The sequence below is a fragment of the Scyliorhinus canicula genome, chromosome 15, assembly GCF_902713615.1.
Source record: "Scyliorhinus canicula chromosome 15, sScyCan1.1, whole genome shotgun sequence".
In the NCBI taxonomy this organism is placed as follows: domain Eukaryota; kingdom Metazoa; phylum Chordata; class Chondrichthyes; order Carcharhiniformes; family Scyliorhinidae; genus Scyliorhinus; species Scyliorhinus canicula.
In genome coordinates, this window is record NC_052160.1 from 64,441,123 (window position 1) to 64,456,828 (window position 15,706).

Below are 15,706 nucleotides of genomic sequence, written 5' to 3' on the forward strand. Positions count from 1 at the left end.
AGTGTCAGGCGGTGGGGTGTGTGGGTGTGGAGTGTGGGGCTAGTGCAGTGTCAGGCGGTGTGTGTGTGGGTGTGGGGTGTGGGGCTGGTGCAGTGTCAGGCGGTGGGGTGAGGGTGTGGAGTGTGGGGCTAGTGCAGTGTGAGGCGGTGGGGTGTGTGGGGGTGGGCTGGTGCAGTGTCAGGCGGTGGGTGTGAGGGTGTGGACTGTGGGGTGGTGCAGTGTCAGGCGGTGGCGTGTGTGGGGTGTGGGGCTGGTGCAGTGTCAGGCGGTGGGGTGTGAGGGTGTGGACTGTGGGGTGGTGCAGTGTCAGGCGGTGGGGTGTGTGGGGTGTGGGGCTGGTGCAGTGTCAGGCGGGGTGGGGTGTGTGGGTGTGGGGCTGGTGCAGTGTTAGGCGGTGGGGCGTGAGGGTGTGGACTGTGGGGTGGTGCAGTGTCAGGCGGTGGGTGTGTGGGTGTGGGGCTGGTGCAGTGTCAGGCGGTGGGGTGTGTGGGTGTGGAGTGTGGGGCTAGTGCAGTGTCAGGCGGTGGGGTGTGAGGGGGTGTGGGGGTTCTGGTGGGATGAAGGACTGCATGCATACAGTCGATTCTCACTTGGAGCTTCGCCTCCGACCAAGCATGGCGCTACCTCCCTGGCGGCTCACCCGGCAAGGTCCAGTGCCCTTTGCTCATAGACGTTCAGGGGGTACAGCTCTGTGACTCCCCTCAGGCTCTTGCACGCTCCCTGTAATTGTGCGCTGTCTTGCACTGGGGGGGGGGGAGTAGAAGGACCTCAGGGTTAGGCGGAAATCGGCAGGACGCACACATTAATGCAACATTGTGACAAGGTGGGGACACTACGACCCACGCCATGGCACCTGCCCACTGGGCGGGGTGGGGGGTTCCACATGTGTCCCGGGAGCAACGTTGGGCACAGCCGCCCCACCATACACCCCCCTCCCCCGCCCCGCAGGGGTGGGGGGCATTGCCCAGGGGGGCGGGGTTAGTGGCAGGGTACTTACCCTCGAGGTCGAGCAGTTTCTTCCTGCACTGGCCTCCTGTGCGGGAGATGTGCCCCACAGCGCTGACTGCCGCCCCGACCTTTCGCCATCCACGCCTCACGGTGCTGCTTGGCTGCCGGTGCCGGCGTCTGGGGAAGAGGATGGCCCGCCGCCCCTCCACTGCCTCCAGAAGTGCCTCCAAGTCGCTGTCCCGGAAGCGGGGAGAGGTGCGACGGGGCTCTTCCATTTCGGGCCCCGGTGTGTGTGTGCGCCCCGATCCGCGTACTTCCTTATACGTCGCGCGACATCATCGTGGCGCCGTGCGATGACACTGCCAGTCCTGCGCAACGCCCACCGCGTTTCTCGTGGTGCCGCTGCTGGCCCCTTTACTGCCCCTGAATCAGTCGCGGCGGGGGCCCGTTCGCGCCGTCGTGAAACGCGACGGCGTTCACGAAGATGCGGGCACATGGTCCGCGGATCGGAGAATCGCCCCCATTGTCTTTGTTGCTAACTACCACCAACTTCCCAGCTTCATTTGGTGTCAGATGACTGGCACATTGGCCGATTTGCATCAGTCTCAGGGCAGCAGAGTTTGTTTCCAAGCAGAAGTGGCTGTTAAAGAACGTTTAAAAACAGCAAGGGCTGTCTCCATGATCATTTCCAATAAGCATACCCTCACTTTGTTTTGCTCTCTGAAGTTTGCAAGCTGTCTGCAAATAAGTCACCAGTTGGCACGGGTATGGCACCGGTTTGACATCATTCCCTAGCATCACACAGCAGGATATGCTCTCACTGGAGAGCTTGCCAAACGGGGCAGGCTTAACAACGTGAACACTTGGAATCTGGATAGCAGCTCAGATTCAGAATACATGCTGGCTAAGCAGGGCTCAGGCAAAGGATAATCACATGTGTGCAGTGTCCAGCTGCAGCTGCTACTGATCCGCAAGACAGAGAGGACAACATTGGTGAGGTGGGAGTGGCCAGATTTCTTTTGTGGTGTATTATGAGTTTGGTCTATTCCCCCGCCCCCCTCAGCTAGACATTATGGTATTTCACATTACAGAAAGGCTTAAACAAAGAGAGAAAAAAAACAAAGGAAGTAAAGAACATGCCACCGATCGTTGGGGATAGGATAAGAACCTCTTCACGCAGAGAGGAATAAGGTGCCAAAGCTGACTTGTGAGCAGGAAATTTACAGTGGAACACTTGGTGAAAGTCAAACAATGCAGCAGGAGAATTGTGCAGCTCTGCGAAATTTTTTATGTGTGAAAGAATGGGTCCCAGTGTTGCTGTTTCCTTAATAAACTGGTAAGCTCCATTTTTCTTTTATTAATGCTAGCTTTTTCTGTGCAGCATACGTAGCCAGTACAACATAATTAAGAATTAACTGTGGGAAACTGGTTGAGCTTTTGCACTGTGTGATCAGAAAGTCAACTGTTTAACAGAGTGACATTTTTTAAAAAAGGGCCTGGGACAACAGGACGGTTTTAAATCTCAGTTCAGTGATTTCCTTGTTCCCTTGCACTGAAAACCAACAGGCAATGTTGTCAGAACCTGACATTGAATGACTCCTTGTACACCGCTGTTGTTGGCACACAGATTTGAGGAACAAAACCTGCTTCATCCACCTCACAGGTCAATCACTTTCCATTTGATGGTCAATTGCTTTGATAATTACTCCTCCTGTGATTTAGATCCTCCACTCGCTGCTGATTTTGTCTCACAACCGTGGAACACTGTTAACCCTACATTTACTGAAAGGCTCCTTCAGATTGTGAATGTAAGAGTGGCCTGTTGTTGACACGGATGTGATCTTTTAAATACTGAATCGAAGTAGGGAGACACATTCCTTTATTCACAGCATGCGGCGGAACGGTGGCTCAGTGGTTAGCACTGCTGCCTCACAGCGCCAGGGACCCGGGTTCAAATCTGCCATTGGTGACTGTGGGGAGTTTGCGTGTTTCCCTCGCGTCTGCGTGGGTTTCCTCCGGGTGCTCCGGTTTCTTCCCACAGTCCAAAGATGTGCAGGTTAGGGCGATTGGTCATGCTAAATTGCCCCTTAGTGTCCAAAGGAGTTGTGTAAGTTAGGTGGGGTTAAGGACAAGGGTCCAGGTGGGGACTTTTTCAGAGGGTTGCTGCAGACTTGATGGACCGAATGGCCACCTTCTGACTGGAGGGATTCTATATTTTAGAACAAGATAAAAGAATTCGAACTATAATTCATTTGATTTTAGCAGAGAAAGGATAGTGCAGTTTTGATAGTTAAATCAACAAGGGATTTGAAATGTAACTTCCCTCACTGAAGTTTGCCATCCAGTTTTTATGAAGGAAAACTCACATTTCCAGACAGACAGCAGATCTGTTCGCAAGTGCCAAACAAAAAAGTAGCGTTTGTTTGGAAATTGTGATTTATTCCACGCATGGTAATTATTCTGAGCATCAAGATGGCCCGAATTAAAAATTACAGCAGGTTGGGTATCTGCTGGCGCAGTTTGTGATTTATCAGATTGGATAATAAGCATGTTTAAAATACAGATTCCTCTTTGTTAAGTCACATGGATTTGCAAAATACAACAGCAAAAATCTGCAGATGTTGGAAATCCGAAATAAAAACAGAAAATGCTGGAAATACTCATAAAGTCTATCCACATCTGTGGGAGAGAAGTAGAGTCAACGTTTCTTTCATCAACGTGCTCTGTGGCCACACATATGCATCTGCAAACTGAGGCAACAGACCTTAATTGCTTTAATACAGTAGATGGTTCATGCTGATGGAGAGACCCCGAATGTCGAAGAAATTATAAGTCAGCACTTCGAGTTTTCACCAAACGTCCTTTAATTAAACATGAGGTTCGTGGGGGGGGGGGGGGGGGTTGGAGAGACCACAGTCATTCCAATTGCTCCCACTTTACAAACGTAAGGCAAGCAATTTATATGATACAGTAAGCAATATCTAGGACAAAAAGCATTCTTTAGATTAGAAAAAAGACAGAAAAGCGAGCAGGCCAGAGTTAGAGTTTAATAACAGGCCTTGAGTTCCTCGCATAAGAAAAATAATAATTGTCTGCTGTCAGCAAAACAGTGTGCAGCTATACACTTATTTACATTGTATGACCTTCTGATTGTTTCATACAGAACTTCTTGACTAAAAATAAGGCTAAATATCCATCATGCTTTGCCAAATGCCTACTTCCATGAAATATAGTCAAGCAGCTGGTTAAAATGAATACAGGGTATTAGGCCACTAATCCGCCAACTAAAGTCCCTTCTACACCGATTCATGCAAAGATTTGAATAGTTATTCTGCCGGGTGATTCTTCAGAATCACAGAATTGTTATGGTGCAGAAGGAGGCCATTTGGCCATTGTGTCAGTACCATCTCCAAATGAGCATTATAATTTAGTACCTTTCCCCTGCCTTTTTCCCCATTCCCCTGCATTCCCCTTATTCAAATAGTCATCCAGTGCCCTCTTGAATGCCTCGATTGAATGTTCCTCCACCATAATTCCAGGCAGTGCATTCCAGACCCCAACCACTTGCTGTGTGGAAAAGTTTTTTCTCACATCACGTTTGCTTCTTTTGCAAATCACTTTAAATCTGTGCCTTCTTGTTCTTGATCCTTTTACGAGCAGGAACAGTTTCTCCCCATCTACTTTGTCCAGCCCCCTCATGATTTTGAATATCTCTATCTAATCTCCTCATAAATTTCTTCTCTCCAAGGAGAACAGTCCCAACCTCTCCAATTTATCCTCATAACTGAAGTTTCTCATCCCTGGCACCATTCTTGTAAACCTCTTCTGCACTCTCTCCATGGTTTTCACATCCTTCGTGATCTGACAAGCCTATCTTGCATCCTATATAAATTCAGCATAATCTCCTTGCTCTTGTCTTCTATGCCCCATTAATAAAGCCCAGGATACTGTATGTTTTATTAATTAGACTCTCCACCTGTCCAGCCACCTTCAATGATCTATCCACATATATGCCCAGTTCCCTCTGCTCCTGCAGCTCTTTAAGAATTGTACCCCTGATTGTATATTGCCTCTCCTATCAAAATGAAGCACCTCACATTTCTCCACATTGAACTTCATCTGCCACCTATCTGCCCACTCCACCAACTTGTTCATGTTGTTTCGAAGTTCTACACTGTCCTCCTCACGATTTACAATACTTCCAGGTTCTGTGTCACATTTTCTATGGCACTGCACAGCAGTTACGTCCTGCTGGATACCAACCATAAAGCCTGGCTTGTCTTGCTGACCAAGAGCCTGCCATTCATATTACAACGACCTGAGAAAATACTGTGTGGCTGTCTCCTCACCAGGTCTGAGTCAGCAGAGAGCCCAATCCCGAGATCTGCACCTTCTGTAAGGATACCTGCTGCTAAGGTTCACCCTCAGGTTACCTTCGGTTCAGAGGGATCTTTTCCCTTGAGCCACAATGTTTTGCGTTCAAGAATATTCCGCACATAATCCAGGCTGGCACTTTGGTGTGGCACTGTTGAGGGTGTTGTTCATTGGAAGAACTGTTAAATCAAGGTCCTCAAGTGGATACAAAATATCCTCTGGAACAATCCAAGGAAGCAGAAGGTTTCAACTGGTGTTCTGGCCAATATTTATCCCTCAACCAATATCACTCGACCAGATTATCTGAACCATTAGACCAATGATTGTTTTCAGGATCTTGCTGTGTGCAGTTTGGCATTTCCCTTTATTCCAACAATGGCTACACTTCAGGAAGGAGTATATTTGCTGTGGAACCTTTCGAATGTTGTGACAGTCACTATTTAACTACGTGTTCCTTATTTCCTCTTATAGGGTTGGCACAGGACTAGATAGCTGTGGCCTCAAGCCTACAGAGGGAAGGGTAGTGGGGATGTGGTGGTGGTTCCATTAATTGCCAGCCCTTTTGGGTGATTTGCGCTCAGTCACTCTCTTCTTCTGAGTAAAACAATGTATTTATCCAATGATCAAATCAATGGGGTCATTCGAGACCTTTCCTTGTTCTCAAAGTAAATCAACAAAAATATTGCCATTAGATATGGTTTAAAACAGTCATTCTGAAATTTGGGGTCGTGTCCCGCAGGTGGGTCATAGGCGGGTGTCGGGAGGGATGCAGCGCGATCGGTCGCGGTGTTCCCGATCGCGGGAAGAAGTGCCAAGGGCCGCAACCGGCTTTCAAGAATGCCGGCACATCAGCCGAATGTAGCAGTGCACAAGCCCGGAGCCAAGCAGGTCTCAGACTGCCTCCTCCGTCCGTAAGCAGGCTGTTGCAGGAGCAGATTTTTTTTGAAAATCGATTCATCTTACCGCCAGAGGCAGTGGCAGAGAGCAGGTCATGCGCCCAGTACACTGACGTCACATACTCTGGCTGCAAAATTACTGAGCAGAGCTTCCTCCGTTTTGTAGCTGCCAGCAAGCAAGCAACAGAACTGTGTGAAGAACTGAAGATGGATCTTTTTGGACTAAGGGAGAGAGGGCCACAGACACAAACAGGCCAGGTTCTCACAACTGAATCTGCTGGAGAGAGCTTTGCAGGAGAGTCCACAACAGGACAAAGCAGTGCTGGTGTGAGGACCCCTGATGAACAACCTATACAGAAATGACAAAGCACGTGAGATCATGATGACCAAGCAGGCTGACCTACCGCATTAAAGGTAAGTGAGAAATGGTGGGTCACAAAGGTCAGCCGACCTTCACGACTCATGTTGGCCGATGTGGTTTGCCACGTTCGGCCGCCATGGGACCCGAAGGTTGGCCGGCGTGGATCGCTAAGGTCAGCCGCCGTGGATCCCGAAGATCAGGGGCCGTGGTTCGCTAAGATCAGCCACCGTGGATCCCGAAGCTCAGGGGCCGTGGTTCGCTAAGGTCAGCCGCCGTGGATCCCGAAGCTCAGTCGCTGTAGATCGCTAAGGCCAGCCGCCGTGGATCCCGAAGCTCAGGGGCCGTGGTTCGCTAAGGTTGGCCGCCGTGGATCCCGAAGCTCAGGGGCCGTGGTTCGCTAAGGTTGGCTGAACACTGGTTTAAAAGGTTCAGGGCACGATTCTCCGCTCCCCACGCCGGGTGGGAGAATCGCGAGAGGGCCCCCCAACAAATTTCACGCCCCCCTGGCACCCCCCGCGATTCTCCCCCCCCCCCCCCCCAATTCGGAAGAATCGCCGCTCATCGTTTTTCACGGCGAACGGCGATTCTCCAACCCGGATGGGCCTAGCGGTCTGCCATTCACGGCCGTTTCACAACGGCGGCAAACACACCTGGTCGCTGCCATCGTGAAACGGGAGTGAGAAGCCCTTTGGGGCTTGTAGGGGGCCTGGTGGGGAATGAGCACCACGTCTGTGCTCGGGAGGGGACAGGCCCGCGATCGCTGCTCACCGATCTTCGGGCCGGCGTCCAAATCGGACGCACTATTTCCCCCCCCGCCGCCCCGCAAGATCAAGCCGCCCCGTCTTGCGGGTTGGAGCCGGCCAACCTGCGCATGCGCGGCTGATGTCATTAGGCGTCCCGGCTGCGTCATTCTTGGCGCAACGCCCCCGCGGCCGGGATTTACGGAGCGCCGCTCCTAGCCCCGCCAGGAGGGGAGAATAGGGGGCGAGGTGCGGCCTCTTGAGGCCAACGTGAAACTCGACCGAGTTCACGACGGCCCTCTCAATTTTTCCCGGGAGCGGAGAATTCCACCCTCAAAGTAAAGCAATGATGACCTTTTAAAATTAATTATATTACAATAATTCTTTTCACAGTGCGGAATTAGTGCATAATTTGGCTTTTCATTATCTACATTTTACCACGGTGGCACAGTGGCACAATAGTTAGCACCGCTGCCCCACAATGCCAGGGACCCGGATTCAATACCGGCCTTGGGTGACTGTCTGTGTGGAGTTTTCACGTTCTCCCAGCGATTCTCCCCGCACGATGGGCCGAGTGCATGTCAAGTTAGGCCGAGTCCCCCCGGCGTCGTTCTCGTGTGGTCCTTCCCAGCGGGACCTCGTAGTTCATGTTGCGGGGGACGGCCTGATGGGGGGGAGAGGGGGGATCCGATTCCGGGGTAAGCCTCCACAGTGGCCTGGCCCATAATCGGGCCCTACCAATCGACAGGCGGGCTTATCCCATGTCCTCCACGTGAGCCCCTGTAGGCCTCCGCCATGTTGCATCAGGACTTGCACAGAGACAACAATCCACGCGCTGCGCGAACTCACGCCGGCTGTGATGCGCATGCGCAAACTCACGCCGGCCATGGTGCGCATGCGCGGACCCACGGCACCCGTCCTGATGCCAGTATTGGCAGCTGGAGCAACGCAAGGCTCTCCAGTGCCGTGCTGGCTGCCTGTGCGGCGCAGGATCACTGATCCTAAGGGCCTGATGACGTCATCGTAAAATGCTCCGCCGTTTACGATGGCGTCAACACTTAGCCCCAGGATCGGAGAATCCTGCCCAGAGTCTGTTTAAATTGAACTTGGACATTTCCAAATGCAAATGCCAATCATTAAAACCAATGAAATTATATTTCATTAAAGAGTTCAAAAGGGGCAGCATGGTGGCGCAGTGGTTAACACTTCTGCCTCACAGTGCCGAGATCCCAGGTTCAATCCTGGCTCTGGATCACTGTCCGTGCGGAGTTTGCACATTCTTCCCCTGGTGCTTGGGTATCGCCCCCACATCCCAAACATGTGCAGGTGAGGTGGATTGGCCATGGCAAATTGCCCCTTAATTGGAAAAAATGAATTGGTTAGTCTAAATTTATTTAAAAAAAGAAAAAGTTCAAAAGGAAACCATGACATTTTAAACATAACTTGACTGTTCGCTAGCGCCACACAATCAAAACCATCTCATCATCATACCAATCCGAACACCATCACTACTAGATTTTATCATGCATTGAAGTCAAGCCTTATGTCAAAGGATAACAAAGTTTAAATAAAGAGATGTCCTTTTAAGGGGCAGTGAGTGATATATCTGTTTTTAAAGATCCTAGCAACTCATGCCGAAAACGTAGTCTCCAATTGTAACTCTGGGTCAGGTTTGGTCTGTGAGTTGACTCCTGGACCACAATATGTATCTCCAATCAATAAGTCAAAGTGGCATAAATGTCTTCAACCAGTCACTTGTCTAGAACCTGACATCCTTAGTTCCTGGTTTAAACTGCCGCTACAGTGAAGGAAATACTTCCTTTCGCTGAAAGCTACTTTGACTGCTTTTGAAATTGCAAAATCATGATGTGTGCTATGTCAGAGATAATGCAGCTACAACGCAGAACTAAAAGCCACTATGAGAAAGATGTTGTCCTGAATGATACATGACAGCCTCTGACTATTACACCCATCTTGCAAGTGTTGGCTGTGAGTATACAGTATCTGCTACATTGGATTGTTCAATACAAAATATAGTTTGTGCATTTGTTAACATTTGTAATTGTGAGCAGGAGGAAGGAATAGGAGGATGTTCTGATTTGGTTAAAGGGAAGCGGAGGCTTGTGTGGAACATGAGCACCAACTGAGGGGCTGGTTTAGCACAGTGGGCTAAACAGCTGGCTTGTGAAGCAGAACATTGCCAGCAGTGCGGGTTCAATTCCCGTACAAGCCTCCCCGAACAGGCGCCGGGGCAACTAGGGGCTTTTCACAGTAACTTCATTTGAAGTTGACGTGTGACAATAAGCGATTTTCATTTCATTTCAGTTGGGCTGAATGTCCTGTTCGTCGGTTGTAAATTCTATGGGTGGAATTTTCGACTTTGTGTGGTGGGATGAGCCTTTAAATTTGGTGTGATGGGAAAAGTCAGTCACCCGCCTGCCAGTTTACGTCGGCGGGAAATTAGTTTGGAATTTTGCACTCCGAACTTGAGGCTTAAAGCCGGGTCTAGTTTCCCGCTGAACAATGTCGCGGCCCACATTCGCAAGTATTGACTGCTCATTAAAAGGCCATCTCACTGGAATGACTTGATTCTCATTCGTTCATGGGATGTGGATGTCGCTGGCTCAGCCAACATTTGTTGCACATTCCTAATTGCCCTCGAGAAGGTGGTGGTGAGCCGCCTTCTTCAACCACTGCAGTTCATGTGACGTGGGTACATCCACAGTGCTGTTAGGGAAGGAGTTCTAGGATTTTGACCCCAGCGACAGTGAAGGAACAGCGGTATATTTACAAGTCAGGATGGTGAGTGGCTTAGAGAGCAACTCCAGATGGTGGTGTTCCCATGTACCTGCTGCTCTTGACCTTCTAGATGGTAGTGTGGGTGGGTTTGGAAAGTGCTGCTGAAGGAGCCTTGGTGAGTTCTTGTAGTGCATCCTGTAGATGGTATACACGGCTGCCATTGTTTGTCAATGATGGAGGGGGTGAATGTTTGTAGAAGGGGTGCCAATCAAGCAGGCTGTTTTTTCCCAGACGGTGTCGAGCTTCTTGAGTGTTGATGGAGCTGCACTCATCCAGGCGAGTAGAGAGTATTCCATTACACTCCTGTCTTTACCTTGTTGATGCTGGACAGGCTTTGGGGAGTCAGGAGATGAGTTACTCATCGTAACATTCCCAGCCTCTGACCTGCTCTTGTAATTTATATGGCTAGTTCACTTCAATGTCTGGTCAATGTCTGGTCAATGGCAATCTCCAGAATGTTGATAGTGGGGGGGGTTCAGTGGTGGTAATGCCATTGAATGTAAAGGGACAATGGTTAGAACCTGTATTGTTGGAGATGGTCATTGCCTGGCACTTGCGTGGCAAGAATTTTGCTACCTGCCACAAATCAGCCCAAGCCTGGTTCCTACTCCAAAATAGGTTTCCCGCTAGCAGGTAATTAGAATGGTCTATTTTCCGACTGTTCAGAAGTAGTGTACACCTGGCGAGCTTCATTTCCTCAACAACTTTGAGGTGCATAGACACTGCCTTTGCCTACCTTTAAGAGCCTTACTGCAAGATTTTGGGTGCTGGTATCACAAGCTGGAGCAGGCTAGGCAGGGGAGACAGACTCCTTCTACACTGTAGTGACTCTATGATCTAACCAGGGGTGCACCATTGGCAAAGTTCCTTTATAGAGATGAACAAAAGGTAATGCCGGAAGCACCCTTGTATGTCCCGGGACGTGGTTGCTCACGTTTGCTAAATTCTCCAGTATGAGCTGTGGCCACAGAGATCCTGGTGGAGTAATGAGGAGCAACTGGCCTGTGCTGAGTGAATGTCTGTCTGGGTGCTGTTTAAATATGGCGCCTGAACCTCGGCCCCCGTGTAGCAACAGCGGGATGGCTGTCTTCCTGCCCATCTCGCAATAAGCTTCTCAAGGATGCATAATTATTGAGCTGAAGAACTGAAGATAGCACCTTGCTGCCCAGTCGGAAACACGCCACCTTTCTCACCTGCCACCAGAATGGACAATTTTGCCCTATGTAAGTCTTCTATGCAACATTATGCAACATTCTATGCAACATTAGCTTTCATATCCATTTGAAAAGATAATCCTCAATATCCCGTAGATTTTCAAGAGCCTCCTTGACTCTCCATTTGGCATCAGATCAGAAAATACTCACAAAGAACCAGTAAATGCACACCTCTTACATCATATACAGCATACATATGTACAGCACATTTAACAACCTTTTGATATCAAATAATTAATGTTAAACAGATGATTAATAAAAGGTTAAAGTGAATCACTGATTATCTTTGGATAATTTAGTCAGTCTTAATGGAATCATTTTAAGATGCTATTATTATTGAAGGAATGGGTTGTAATCAGCAGTCGGTGCTTTGTATTACTCATTTACACAATGTGATAAAAGCACAGGCGTCATTGTAGAAAAGTCAGGACTAAATGCAAAGCTGCAAATACTGGTATTGAGCTTTTAAACCATCTGCTTGAAAAGGAAAGTGACTTTACAACCCTTCCTTACTTCAACATCTCCTTCAACATCAAAGCTCTGACAAATTGGTATTCTTCTTGCTGAACTTGTCCATTTCAAAATGTCTTCTAACCTGTTGGGTTTGTTTGTAAAATTGGACATCAGTTATTGGATAAGAACTGAAATCAAGGTGACTGGATGCTGTACCAGACAATCCAGAAAAATAAAGTGCTTGAAGGCCGGCGCCGACACGATGGGCCGAAGGGTGGCTTGCTGTGTTGTAAAACCCTATCTAAAGTGCTGCTTGACCGCACCGTTGAAAATTTCTACTGACAACAGCAAAATGTACATTCAAAACCCTGACATCGCCTTCTTTCCTACTGTATTCTGCCAAGGATTCCCTAAATTAATAATGAACTATCCTCCACAGCTCTGCCCACAACCCAGTCGGTCAACTAAAGTGAATACGTGTGGGAAGGGGAAACATCAAGGGCTGAATAACTAAACAAAAAGGGAATTTTTTACCATTGTTTCTTCAGGCATTCATCAAAGTTACAAGAGTACAAAGAGGAATTGAGGTATGAGTGAATGTTTCATATACATTACATTACACCACACTGTTTAGACTCTAAGTAAGGAAAAATCTGCCACAAATCCCATGACAACGCAAAGCACTTCAATGCAAATGCGTTTTTCAGATGTTGTAATGTAGAGAAAGCCAGCATCCAAATTGCACACAGATAGATCCTACAGGCAAGAATTAGATCATCTGTTTCAGTGGTGTTGACTGTGGAATAAATGCTAACGAGGACAACAAACGAAATCCCTTGAGCATCTTTCAATACCACCATGGAATCTTCCGAGACTTTCCAGGTGGGGTCCTCATCGAAATCTTGGACGCCGATTCAGCGATTGCGTTGCGTCCAGTGGGCTACGAGCCGGGCCATTCGGGAGTCACCTGACTCACTCTGCCCAGCGCAATCTGGACCTGCCCTCACTGGGTAAGTTCCAGATCTGCATATTTAAATGAGCCATTGGGCCAGATTCACCCGGTGCCCGGGATTCAATGGCCATGCCTTTAGGATCTTGCCAGGGCACTGATTTAGTATTGGTCCATGCAAGTGTGGGCTAGGCGCAAAGTCACCTTGGCGTGTCTCTCGGGGAATTAAAAACCCCTGGGTGGTCAGGGACGGGCAGGGTATTCCCCTGGCATTCGCCCTGGCACCCGGGCACCTTGGCACAGCCAGCCTGGCACCCTGGCGGTGCCACCCTGGCAGTCTCAGGGTGCCAGATTGGCACTGCCAGGGGTCAGGTCCGGCGGGGGGGGAGGCGATTGGATGGGGCGATTCCAGGGACCTTGAAAAAGTTGGGGGTGGGGAGGGGGGCCAGCTGAAATCAGCTCTCCAGCAGGAAATCTCTGTAAATGTGGCCTCAGCTGGGAGAAACACCCGGAGGCCAAAAAAAGGCAAAGTGCTGTTGAATAGCCGGATGTTTCTTAGCACTGCAACTGCCAAGAAACATCCCGCCAAACATGTCCAAAAGCGGGCTAAAACCTTCATCCACTGAATTGTGCCCCTCATCTAAAATGCAACCTACCTGGCAATGGAGCATTCCCTCAATACTGTACTGAAGTATCAGTCTTGTAATATGCTTAAGCTCAAAGAGTGAGGTTTAAATCTGTAACATGTGTCAGAACCATCAGAGCTACAGCTGAGACAGCTGTGTTTTCAAAAACTCTAAATTGGGATTTTCCAGCCCTTCCCGCTGGTGGGATCTGCAAATCCCAGCAAAGTAGACCTTTACCTCAGGCTCCTCGGAATCGGTATTGGGTGAGCCATGCAAATTGCCTTCGACTTTGGCAGGCCTGGAGAATCTCACCGGCAGCCAATGGCGAACCACCTCTGCCGCGAGAGAACCCGCCGTGAGGGGGCTGGAAAATTCCGGCCCATAAAAATACTTCAGAATTTTGAAATGTTTGGAGCCCTCAATTCAATTCCTTACTTTAAATGTTGCTCGTTTTACTGGAGTGTGATTAACATGCCTCCGTTTAAAGGCCGTGTGCTTAACACTACTATGGCTCTGTATGTGTAATTATGCTCGGAGTCGCCAGGTGTCGTATTGAGATACCGTCACAAGTATATCATGGTCAGGTTCAAAGTAATAAATCCATACGCCGATTAGTAAGTCCAAACGATTGGTGTTTATTATAACAAATATAATAAATACTCATGCATACGCTAAAGAGACTAACTTACTTCTAATACTAAACAACTAAATACTTATCTAGACAGGAACAGGCAAGGTCAGGGAGCAAGGCCTTCGTCCCGTTCTTGGTCTGTAACTTTCTGATTGGCAAAGTTGTCAAGAGCTAGCAAGGTCTGGATCACGTAGCGATCGTTGTGTTGGCACTTACAGTTCGATGGCTGATGCTCAACGGCCGGTGATGAAACTGGAGTCAGGATGCGATGCAACAGATCTGGGCCGGAGTCTGGAAGCAACAGACCGAATCATGTGCTTGACCTTCTCTTTATAGGTCCTAGAGGTCCGTGCCCCTTGGGGCAGGCTCTTTCACCTGCTAGGTATCGATTGGGTCTTTCCCAATCGATATCATTCGAATTCCCCTATCCTGGAGTCGTTCCTCGATGGCGGGGGCGGTTCCTAGGGGTCATTGACCTGGGTTCTCTGGCGCCATTCTGTCTGGGTGGCTATTGAAAAGTATCCATCAATACTTAAATGTTTCTATTGTACCTGGGCCTGGGCCGGGATCACCTCATTAATATGCAGATCTGTTTCCCATTTGCACCTTTGGCTGAAACTCTGCAACTCTTTGGAAACTGGTTTCTGTACGTGCAAAATGCAAAACAGTCTTTTGCAAGCTGTGTGTCCTCACTATGACTGTTTTTCCCTGCAGTCTTAGCAGTTCTCCATTTTGTAGACCGGTGTCCATTTTAGAGGGCTACATTCCCTCCTTGTGATCCTCACGAGAAATTGTGAAGGATCACCTATGTACGGTTCTTCTATGTTACTTCGTGTTCCTCTTTGGGTTCCCTGACCTTAGCAAGTTCCTGGGCGTCTATCCTGTCCTTAACTATGGCAAGAAAATTTTAACTCACATTTTCTATTTGGCGCTATGTCAAAGGGGACATGCATTACCAATATTCGGGAACCTCTACCTATCACAATTCCTATTCTCATCTTACTTTAAACATTTCATCACATTCTAAAGTCTTATCCATTCACACCACATTACATGTCGCCTTCTGACTCGGCAATCGAGTTCAGAACCATATAATACATCAGTGTCTCATTTTTATTTACATATCGCTATCAATACATTTCCTATGCATCAAGGGGTTGGGGGGATTGGTGAAAACCGAAAATAGGGGATTAAACTCCGTAAATGGTTGAGGGGCAGGAATGGGAGGCTCTCCTTTTCCATTTCCTCAACCTGAGAGTCTGTACTATGATGCAGAGAATTGCAATCACCAACAGTGATTCAATCACATACGACATTGAGTACCAGGTCATGAATTTCGTGCACCAGGTCTGAACCTCACTGATCAGTGCTGAGCACGGAGAAGTCGGTGTGTGGGAAACATTAACACAGTTTAATATCTGTACTGTTAGTGTATCTGTCCTCTCATTCCAATTGACCCTTAAATGACTGGCCAAGTCACACCCTGTGACTCCCCTCATTTTCTTTTTTCCAAATGCGAATTTAGGAGCAGATATACACCTAACAACTTTACCTCTGCGAGCCGTCTCGCAGGCTTTGCGATTTACCATCCAAATGTTCCTGGATGCAAATAGCATGTGGGATGGCTGCCGAAGGGCTACCTAAAGAAAATTAAACCAAATTTTGAACGAAAAGGTCGAATGAGTTGCGTATGGGCCGCTACGGGTAAGATTTGA

General features: G+C 48.6%; 1 protein-coding gene across 5 annotated transcripts in view; it reads left to right on the forward strand.

Annotated features, from left to right (window-relative positions):
• The first annotated feature begins 1,788 nt into the window (after positions 1-1,788).
• Positions 1,789-15,706, forward strand: part of tex2l (testis expressed 2, like) — a 158,466-nt gene continuing 144,548 nt past the window's right edge. For 2 of the 5 annotated variants that reach the window (XM_038820282.1, XM_038820284.1), the window contains exon 1: positions 1,793-2,284. The gene's annotated coding sequence lies outside the window, so the exon portion shown is untranslated. Of the gene's footprint in view, positions 2,285-2,514; positions 2,612-15,706 lie in introns of all 5 variants that reach the window. The other 3 variants (XM_038820283.1, XM_038820285.1, XR_005463485.1) reach the window with 3 other exon arrangements.